We start from the raw sequence: 11,368 nt of genomic DNA, 5'->3' as shown, positions 1-11,368 counted from the left end.
TACACACAGGTGGTAGCTTGAGGACCGAGGAGAAATTGTGCAAGGAAATAGGAGGCTTGGGGGACTGAGGGAAGGCATATGTGTTGTTTATTTTGTCTATGAGCAACATTGTAGGATTGTACTGAGAGATGGATAGCCTGTGAGCTGAAGCTTTGTGTAATCCAAACATATTTCCACTTGTATGATATTACAGAGATTGAGATTTTTAGCGAAGGCTTTCCCCAGAGTATCCTTATGTGTTCATGTGTGATTGATTTCTTTTTCATCTGTTATATGTGTTCTGATTGATCTTGCTCAAATTGATTAAGCTTTCGCAAAGTTTGATAGTAGAAGTAGATCAAGTATTTTTCTTTAGTATATTGCATAATCAGTTTAATCTACGGTGAAATTTATACATGCTATTAGAGCTGAGTTTATCGGAGCAGTGAACTGTATACGAAGAAGAGAAGTCGAAGTAAAAAAAAATTGGGCCGCGAGTTTGCAGAGAGGATATGAAATTTTTTGTGCGAAATTTTTAGAAGACAAATAGTAGATCTGGATTCGTTGTGAAAAAATACCCAAATTCAACAAACAAACAAACAAAAACGGCTGAATCAGAGTTCGAACGAGGGAGATATCGCTGATTTAAAATCATCACTTTTTCCATAAATTTTTGTGAGGCGAGAAAGATGAAACAAATTGATGTGCTAGCCAAGAATCTATATGCTCTTAAGGTTTAAGATGCATGCAAAGCCTTAAGGAGCAAGGAAAATGTTAGAGACTTGGTGGTTGAGAGGGAGAGTACATTACCTCTCAACATGCGACACCAAAAGAAGTCTCAGACAATTGTGGAGGAGCCACAATTGGTGAAGCAACTTCAGGAGGTTGTGGAGTAGCCACAACTAAAGAAGCAGAGAGGAGACCGAGTGGAGGCATCCACTCATGCAGAGACCTCCAGTAGGGGGGAATTTTGAGCCAAGTGGGCAGAGGGATCACATGCATCCATACCTCCAGGTGTGAGGTGGGGCGATGTGAAGTGATAGCCCTAAGAAGGTTGAAATAGGGGTAGGATCCTTCAGGTACACAACCTCTTTGATTAGACCTTGCTACAGGATACCCTAAGAGGAGTAGCAGGACTGGATGAGTGGGTAGAGACGGATGCAGAGAGAGCTACAGTGCAGGAGTCCCAAGACAGTGCAGAGCTAGCAAGCTACAACAATGCGAGAGGCACAGGAGTGTTGCAGCAGTGCAGGATGGCAAAGAGAGGTGTGCAATGGTGCGAGATGTAGGGAGTTGTTGTAGCAGCGCAGAGGTCAAAGAGGAAGAACTTGTCAGTGACAGAGGGAGCTTCAGCATCAGAGGGTGTTTCTAGCCCAACTGCGAGGCTAGTTGGGAGATCAATTATTTACTTCTCAGTAACTAAGTTGCAGTGTAGTAGTGGGTAGCACGATGCAACATGATGAGAGGAGGTGCAGTGCGGATGCAGTGCTGGGAGATAGGACCAGTAGCAGCACGGATGCAGTGGGAGGAATCAGTGGGATTGATGTAGTCAGAGATCCAAGTGACAGAGGCTAGAGCAGTCAAATATTGAAGGGCACAGAGGTGTAGAGTTTTCAGTCGACAGAGGCAATAGCAGTCAGAGACTTTGATGACAGAGACATCAATCTGATTTAGGTTGGATATTTTTGTTTCTGGAGTTGCTGGAGCAACAACACTTGAGAGAAGTGTTACATGTAGAACATTCCAAAGGTTCAGGATCAGGTTCGAGTTGAATGCCTTTCATGTTGAGAGGGAGTGTTGAAAATAGCAACAAGAAATGCTAAAAATAGAAATGCTATAAATAACATTGCTATAGATAGCATTTCAGGTAGCAGTGTGGAAAATAGCAACAAGGAATGCTAAAAATAGCATTGCTATATATAGCATTTTAGGATATATTCCAATTTTAATTAGTCCTTGAATTAAAATTGAGAATTAAAATTCGAATTTAGTCTCACTAGCTATTTGAAAAATAACTAATTAATTCATCTTGAGTTAATTAGTTGGAGAAAATCAAACATGAATTCTTTGTGAAGACATGCAACAGTTATCCATTTGATTGAGGAAGTTATCCCTTAATTAAGGAGATAAGGATGAGTTGTATTTGAGTTGTAATTAGTTAGCTCAGTTAACTAGGTTAAGTCCAGTTAAATTAGTTCCAAATAGTTGGAGGAACTAATTGTGAGTTCAGTCAGTTAATGCATGCATGCATGCAACTAGTGTTCACCAGATAACTGAATATTCTCTCATAAATAACTCATGCATGTTAGTTCAGAGAAAGACCCAGTTGAGATTAAAGGAAGGGACAATGTACTATCAGTTGGAGGATTTTTCCTATATTGGAAACTCATCCATGCAGAAGGAATTATCTCCTTTAGGTTTATGCAGTTATTTCAAAGGTCAGAGTAGTCTGTGAGGGATTATTACACACAGGTGGCAGCTTGAGGACCAAGGAGAAATACTGTGCAAGGAAATAGGAGGACTGGAGAACTGAGGGAAGGCATATCTGTTGTATATTCTGTCTATGAGTAGCATTGTAGGATTGTACTGAGAGTTGGATAGCCTGTGACCTAAAGCTTTGTGTAATCCGGACATATTTCCACTTGTATGATATTACATAGATCGAGGTTTTTAGCTGAGGCTTTCCCTAGAGTATTCTTCTATGTTCATGTGTGATTGATTTCTTCTTCATCTGTTATATGTGTTCTGATTGATCTTGCTCAAATTGATTAAGCTTCCGCAAAGTTTGATAGTAGAAATAGATCAAGTATTTTTCTTTAGTATATTGCATTATCAAGTGATCTATAGTGGGAAATTCTACAGTACGGAAGGGAACGACCAACAGGAAAAGATACGACATAAAACATGCAACAACGTTTCTCATTATATCTTGTATACCATAGGTTGTTGTATTCTTCATATTTGGTTTAATATAATGAAGGTTGGGTTGTACATTATTTTACAATATTTATTTAAAAATGTGTATACTTGTGTACATGTGATTTACTTATTTATATTTCCATTGTGAAAAGTAGTTTATGGTTGAGATTCTCGGTTTGGTAGCGTCAGTGATTTTAAGACTCTAACCTAGGCCTAAGGTTGTGGAAATTCAACATGGTATCAGAGCGTGTATGAGCTACTTTGAAAGTAAGTAAATTAAAGTTGTGCACGGCGAAGTACAACATGAGAGGTAGTTGGTCACATTGTAAGTGAAGGGCTCACTACAATGTCGAAGTTGTGGGGAGGTCTCCGGTATGAGGACATGTTGGAGGGGTTGTCTAAATATAGTTCTTGGAAGGAAAGGATCAAGTTGGTCTTACAGGTCAACAAGATCTGGGAGTTCGCTGATAAAGAGATCAAGAAGCTAACTAACCCTAAGGAGCTAGAAATATTTGAAGATTTGGATGTGAGGGAGAGATTTATCATCCTAGATGGTGTGAAGGAGGCCCTAATAGTATGAAGAACAATGCATACAAGATGCAGATGGCTCTTCAAAATTTGTTCCCGAATAAGAACGAGAACTGGGTATTGGTATTGGAGTATAAGTTGAAGTCCACCAAGATGATAAAGGGTGAAAGTGTGACCTTGTATCTGACAAGATTGTCTCAAGTAAAAGATGAGCTTACTACCATCGATGTGACTATATCAAATGGAGATATGGTAAGGATTTCCTTGAAAGGGTTCACTGAGGAATGGAAGCCCTTCATCAAAGGAATCGTTGCTAGAGAGAAGCTACCAGACTAGGATAGGTTGTGGGATGACTTCATTCAGGAAGAGTTGCGAGACGAGGATCTTCATCCAAAGAAGAAGTCTTTCGATGATGATGTGGCACTTGCAGTATGAATGAAGGGTAAGCAAATGAAGGACTTGAGTAAATTCAAGTGTTTCAACTATGGCAAGATGGGTCATTATTCATCGAGATGTCTGATGAAGAAGAAGGGATATGATGAGAAGAGGAAATGAAAGTGGGTTGTCAATGTTGCCACTTTAGCTGAGATAGATGATCTCACTAGGATATTAAAAGAGGATGAGTTTGCTATGATTTCTCATTTCTTGCAAGGTACTATAAATGAGGATGGATGGTACGTGGATAGTGGTGTGACGAAGCATATGACACGCTCACGGGAGGTTTTTGAGACTCTAGTTAAATAGGACTCGAAGTTGCACATGGTGTTGGTTGATAAGAGTCAGTTGGAGTTCTGAGGATCATGTGTTGTGCCATTCATGATGGAGAGAGGACATGTGATACAGGCCTAAGATGTATTGTTTGTACCAGGACTCAGATATAGTGAGACTTTTGTCTCGATGATCGAGAGGAAGGGGTTTTAGGTCTTGTTCCAAGATGGGAAGGCAAGACTCAGGCCCAAAGGCTCTAAGTCCGATGGGATTTTACTTAGGGTTAGAAAGGATGGTCTCTATAGGTTGACGAGCAAGCATGTGGATCATGGGAAGAAGAAGGTGGAGCGGGTGCAAGTTCCAAAGAAGCAGGAGAAAGTGCATGCTTTAGAGGAGAAGGCGTAGGTTCCTGATAAGAAGGTACACTTTCCAGAGAAGAAAGTCCAAGTTCAAGAGACTCAGAGGGAGTTGAGTTCGAGAGGGAGCTTGTAGGTTCAGAGGGAGAATTTGCATCCCAAGAAGAGCGCGTGGTCAGTGGGGAGCAAGGGTGCTCCTACAACTGCCAAGAAGAAATCACGGAGAGATTGGAAAGCAATACAGGAGAAGAAGAAGAAGCAAGATGCTTCTAGTGATAGCGACACTTCTGAGAAGGGCGTAGTTCACCATATAGGGATCGTTCCGATTGTGAGTGCCAGGAATTGGGCAAGTGTTGCGAGTATTGACGATGATCATGAGTTACTTCCTAGTCTTGGAAGTACCTCCCTCGCTAAGAGTGAGTGTTTATTTGTGTAGATTAGGAGGTACTCCAAGCCCTAGGGTTTAGGGTTTGGAGAGAAAAGCACCACAAGGGTCACTTGTGGGCTTGGAACCCAAGTATGGGGTTTTGTACCCATTGAGATTTGGGCCAGAACCGTGATGAATTTGAGCATGAGAAAATTTGAGGTGATAGAGCTTGACGTGCTAATTCCAAGGCTCCAAATATCACTCAAAGCAGAGCTCTAGAAATGAAGATATGAATTTTTGAAGCTGACAAATAATTATGGACAGTCAAGTCATGTAGGCTTGAAGTGAATTCATCCAAGAGACATGTCTCTTCATCAATTCGCGAAGACCTTCATTTAGTGTATAAATAGAAGGTAGATAGCATTCATTTAGTCATTTATTTGTGTAACACACACAAGAGAGAAGCTCGTAGAAGAGAGGGGAATATCTCAGTTTTGGGCCACAATTAGGAGAAGCAGGAGAACAAAGGAGGAGACAGCCAATTTAGGCCTAATTCAGGGATCCAAGAGCTAGAAGGAGGGCCGAGTTCTCTTTCTGGAGGGCCGAAGCTTCAAGGGACTGTTTGTAGACTATTTGTGGGCAGAAAGAGGTAAAGGATGATTGTTTTGGAGGGTTGTTAGGGCACCTCAGAGACCTATGGTAGGTTGTAGGCCTAGCCACTCCAAAATAGGGTTGCGTAAAGGATTTAAAATAAAAATCAATTATTAATTTTATTAATTTTTATAAATTACTAATAGTAGTTTTTAAGCTCCAGGTTTATGATAACCCATGGTAATACCAAGGTATTCATGTGAGCATAGACTATTTAAAGGGTAAATTCTATCAGCTTAGATCCATCTTAATTCCGGGTCTACCAAGTGCTGGGAGGGATAAATAGATTTCATCCCTCTAAGAGTGGTAAATGTGGAGTTAAGATAGATATAGGTTGGTTTTATTGATAATGAAGATATTAAATAGACTTAGGAAATTATATTGTAAAAAAAATCTCAAGGTGAATGGTTAAAGCTACATTTAGTCACTTTACAAAATTTAGTAAAAAATACTGATATCTCCATTAATATTGGTTTTTCTGATTTAACAAAAAAAAATTAAAACAATGAAATCTTAACTCTTTCTGCATCACCCTCGCATAATAGAGATAGTCGCTGCCCAGATTTCCCACCATTTTTCAAACATTCTCAATATGATATCTTCATGAAAAAGTTAAGGTGCTGATCTTGGATTAGTTGTTTGAAAAATATGCTGGTTTGTACAACTTTTCATCTACTATTCTTAGTTTGTCGTAATGATCTGTTGGGGTTAGGTCACTGCACCATATTGTCCTAAAAGGCGGAGATTGTGCATCAAAAAGGAAATTAATCAACATGTTACAACGCTGTTAAAAATGGTATGAAGGTAGTGAATTATGCTAATAAGAAATTTAGATTGGAAGAGACGTAATTAAATTTTATTATTTAATTGAAGATTTCCAATTAAAATAATAATAAATCTACATTTATATATTTATATATTGATTGGAAGGTTTATGACAACGGTCACTTCTTTCCATTAGATCCCCTTCAGGCCTTTGAGATACCTACTACTTCATTGTATTATATAGTTGGGGCTTGCTACTTGTTGGCGTGTTGGGGTAAACAAACTTGATGTGTTTTTTTTTTTTATCTCGCAGTTGGAGTCTATGGAATAAGAAAGAAATTTGATAGCTTGGAAAAAGTGGTAGCTTGACAAAAGTGGTAGAGAAAACATTAATCTCTCCTACCATGACAAACATGGCCACTAAAGCTTGCAACATTGTTTGTAGGAAGTGAAAATTATGTTTCTTTTTTCCAAAAATGTATGTTAGTATATTACAGTTTAATGAATATGTTTTATTATTATCATATATGGTTTCATACTTTAAATAAACATTCGCCAAGACTTCACAATGTTTTATTATTCAATGAAAGATTTTCCAAAATCTTACAAGATTTTATAATTCAGTGAAAGATTCGCCATGACTTTACAAGATAATATAATCCGGTGAGAGATTTTCCAAAAAATATATATATATATATATACATATTATATTAGTGATAACATCACCTCCCATTTTTCCTATGTATCATGGGGATTCGCCCATTTATTATACATATAAATTTAGGGCAGTTCTTAAAATTTTCCCTGCTATAAACCATTTTTCACTTATCAATGTGAATGGGTCGCCTCCTTGTGGCGATTTTGCTTGTCAAATAATTGTTTCGCCTAGTTCATGCACCGACGCTTTTTCTTTAAGGCATTGCTCTGGATGGAGCCTTCAACAAGTGGCTCTTTGATGACCATTTTTGTCGACATGACTGCAATACATCTTCTTCCTCCATATTTTCTTAACCTATTTCTTTACCTGTTGTTGAGAGGGTCTTTCATGCCTCATCCTTTTGTGTGCAACCATTCTTTTCCAACACTTAGAAAATGTATGGTTATGTAATCCACAAAAGGTACATGTTCTTTGATTCCATGATTTACGTTCATCATTAACAACATGATTACAATCGAAATGATCATTCGAATGTCGGGAGTGGTTATACCTTCCCTTGTTGTCTATGATGTCAGTATGGTGATGAGAGCTTGCCTCAGCTCCCTCCCTACAATGGGCACTGCCATGGGATGATGGGGATGTGTTCCCATCATTCTCTTTCCTTGACAATTTCATCGATGTCCCAGACGACTCTGACATCTTTGAGCACTCTCCTTTAGTGTATCTCAAGCCTGCAAATATGAGTGCACAACCTCCAAAGGTTGAGTTATGCCTTGGTTATTAACACCAACTTCTTCTTCCTCCTCGTTCCTCATCCTTGTAAGGAGCCTCATGTTTGTCCCTTTGGGATCTCCAAATCTCCAACAAAACTCATACTATGTGAAGATGAAATCGAAAGGAAATCAACATCTTTTACCTTCTCTGTCGATCTGGAAAGAACTGTTGATGGCTTCTCATCCTCTGTTGTTGGTGGTTCGCTAACTGTTGCAGCGCATTCCCCAACTTCTTTTCTGACATACCCAAGTCCTGTTCGACGCAATAATTCCTTTACTTTGATGGGGTTGACAATGCCTTGGCCATTAACGCCCAAGCCCTTTCCTTCATACCCCATTTTCTTCAATAGTTTGGAGCCAATTCCTATGGTATGATTTTCAAAAACAGCGAAATCATCATCAAGATACATACATGAAGATGGAGAACTACTTTTTACCTCGCATGGGTCACGCTGTAGCTTTTCCAAGGCCTCGTCCTTTGCTTGCAGTTGTTGTAGCAAACTTTGTTTTTTTCTCTTTCTCTTCACGTAGACACACCTTCAATTCCGCGTTCTCTGTTTGAATATTTTGGTTGTTGTGCTTCAGTTCTTCGAGGGCCTCTTCCATGGCTTGCAACTGAAGCTGCAATCGCTCCTTTTCCTCTGTCTCTTTCTGTAGAGTTTCATACATTATTTCCACTCTCTTGGAAATGTTGAGCATGGTCTCGTACATCGATTTTTCATCCTCTGTTGCTGCACGTTCCATTGTTCACGCTGCAATTCATATCAACGCAAAGACGGCTCTGATACCACTTGATCCAGGTTCAAGTGTGACAAAGGACCCTTACAAGACCTTTACTTTCGTGATGTGTTAAACTGCATTTTTAAAAGAACATAAATGAATACATGTGCAAACTGTAAAGAAGAGGAACATTTTAATCATCAGCAACATAAAAACATAAGTGTTGATAATGGAGTTCGTCCAGGAGGGACTACGTCTCTAGGCCTCGGTGTCAAGATGGTGTAGGCCGCTGCATTAAGTGCTGTCAATAGTGACGATGTACATAAGAGGTGATGTCGATATCATACAAGGAAAAATGCCCTCATACAAGAGTGGCTCCAGAAGATGTTCCACTACAGGAACTCTCAATCAAAAGACTCCTATCAGTATGACACAAAACTCATGCATGATGAGCATCTCGCCAACATGGCATAAAAGGGATCTCAAAGCAAACATGCATGACGACAACATGAGTATCCCATCAACATACAACAAAGGGATCTCAAAACACAACATGATGAATCATGACAACAAGTACATCACATAGACGATTCCGCGTCACATCAAGCAGGAATCATGAAAATGAGTAAGAAACAGGATCCCACATCAAACATCAAGCAAGGACCTGTGCAGCACAATGCATAGCAAAATAAGTACATGAACATTGCATATACCTCACAACCAAGGCCATCTAAAGAAGCAGATGTCAAACTGCTGAAGCTGTTCGTGCCATCAATCTCACGGCATCGAATCGCATGGAAATGGCTGCTCGCACATGAATGCTGACACCTGCATCCCACTTAGAAAAGTGGTTGAAGAATAGAATGAGAGAATGAGAAATCTGAATGCACCATCAGATTTATGACGTCGAATAGTGCAAAATCGACTGTCCAAAATCTGAATTCTGAGAAGTTGAGAATCTGGGGCTCAATGAATCTTTTAGATTCCCCTTAGATTCCTCAAAGATTTTGCTCCATGGGGGGACTGGAAATCTGTAACTCCAAAGGCGAATCTGACTTCGCCATTTTGATCCCTATGGAAAACCATGAAAAACGACTATAAACTTGACTATATTCTGACATGGAGAAAAATTACCTCCTTAGGAAAATTGCAAGGATCATGGTTCCGCTCCTTGTTTTGCAGCAATCATGGTTCCACCCTCATACTGAAAATGGCCGAAAAATGTAGAACTATGATGGAGATATGGACATCACCATTACGTTCGTGGCATCAAGAAGTGTTGAAACCATATAAAATTTGTCAAATTTTGACAAAGTGAAATTTCACCCCTCTTGTAAAACGTTGTCTCGAAATTTGTGCCCGCTCCTAGTTCCTCCATTTGTCTCCACGCACTATGCAAATGAGTGTTTATATTAAATCCAGGCGGATTTCTCAATAAGTTAGTTGTGGTGTGTTGGTGGAAGATCTGATAAATATGGAGGAGGTTGGGCGGTCAAAATCGTCTCCTCCTTCTTTTATACCTCATCATTTTAATTCTGAACAAGGGTCGTGCTGGCCCACCTTGGGCGGCACGCCCACCCCACCTTCGTCGGCTCCGTCACTTTCCTTTAGGCGGTGGTTGGCGCATGTTTCGGGATCGGGTCCGTGCCCCAAGGGTCGGCCCTACCCAACTCCGTTGCGGTTACGTTATTCAATGGTCCCGTGGAGTGTTCCATTATGAGGGTTATGGGGTGGCGGGGTCATGGCTGCCCACCCCACCATATATACATGATTAGTTACGATGGTTGAGGGAGGTGTGGAGTGGTGGGGGTGGTGGATCACTACCTCCCCTTATATATATATATATATATATATATATATATATTGTTTTTAATAACAAATGCACATTTTTTGAAATTCGAATTTTTAGCCATAGGAGACAATTTAACGACCCCACAATTTCACCCAGAATTTGGCCCATGTTGGCCGGAATCCGGTGGCTGGAAAAAGTCCAATTTGTGGCCTCCTTAATTCTGCGCAATGATCAAAAAGTCAACCCAACTTTGACTGCTTCTAACTTTCTCATTTGGACTCGGATTGACGAACCGCTTGCACCTCCATGATCAGGACGACGAGATATACGCTCTGGCCCTGGGTCACCATCATTCTGAACACTTTGATTTTTGAGCTTCCTTGAGTCCTCTTTGTCCTGTGTGTGTCTCTGGAGCCACCTGGATCAACTTCCAACCCTTAAACACTATGAAATGACTGAGGCCAAGGGCCAACACAAGACCAGTCACACACCACCTGAGAGCAATTAGCATGCGAAATGGTCCCCTCGACTTGACTTGGTGACCCTCCTCTCACTCTTATAGGAATACTCAAACTCACCCTCCTAAACACAAAAATAGAGACAGAAAACATAGGCTAACTATAACCGGGGAAACTTTCGGCCCCAAGACAAAGATTTTCCAAACGAACACCCCTTAATCAACCAACCAACTGCTACAAAGTGTTGAATGCACCCTGATGAACACCCAACTTCCACCATAGCTAAAACCAAATAAGGCCTACCAAATATTGAAATCAACAAAGAATTGACCAGAGAAAATTACCTGTTCAAACTTAGTGGACACAACGTCGAGACTCAAACGAAAGACTAACTCAAGTATCCAAGCCTCTACGCACCAAAATTGTGTGAAATTCCTCTTGATCACAACAACAGTGCACGAACCTAGGTCCCAAATGGCACTCCGAGTCACCACTTGAGCTAACATTATTCCATATCGCCATCCCATAAAACAATCAAATACCACCCTCAATCCAGAGCAAAATATGACTTAACAACAAAACCACCCTTCCAATCTGAATAATTTTCACCCACAATTCTACCACTCATTACCCACAATATGCAAATAAGTGCCAACACCATTCCAAGAACAATTAAATGCAATGCCTACTCCAA

The sequence above is a fragment of the Pinus tabuliformis genome, chromosome 2_1 (genome assembly GCF_031772625.1).
Source record: "Pinus tabuliformis cultivar Carrire ecotype Pingquan chromosome 2_1, CPIR1, whole genome shotgun sequence".
Lineage (NCBI taxonomy): Eukaryota > Viridiplantae > Streptophyta > Pinopsida > Pinales > Pinaceae > Pinus > Pinus tabuliformis.
Note: the sequence above shows the minus strand (reverse complement) of the source record.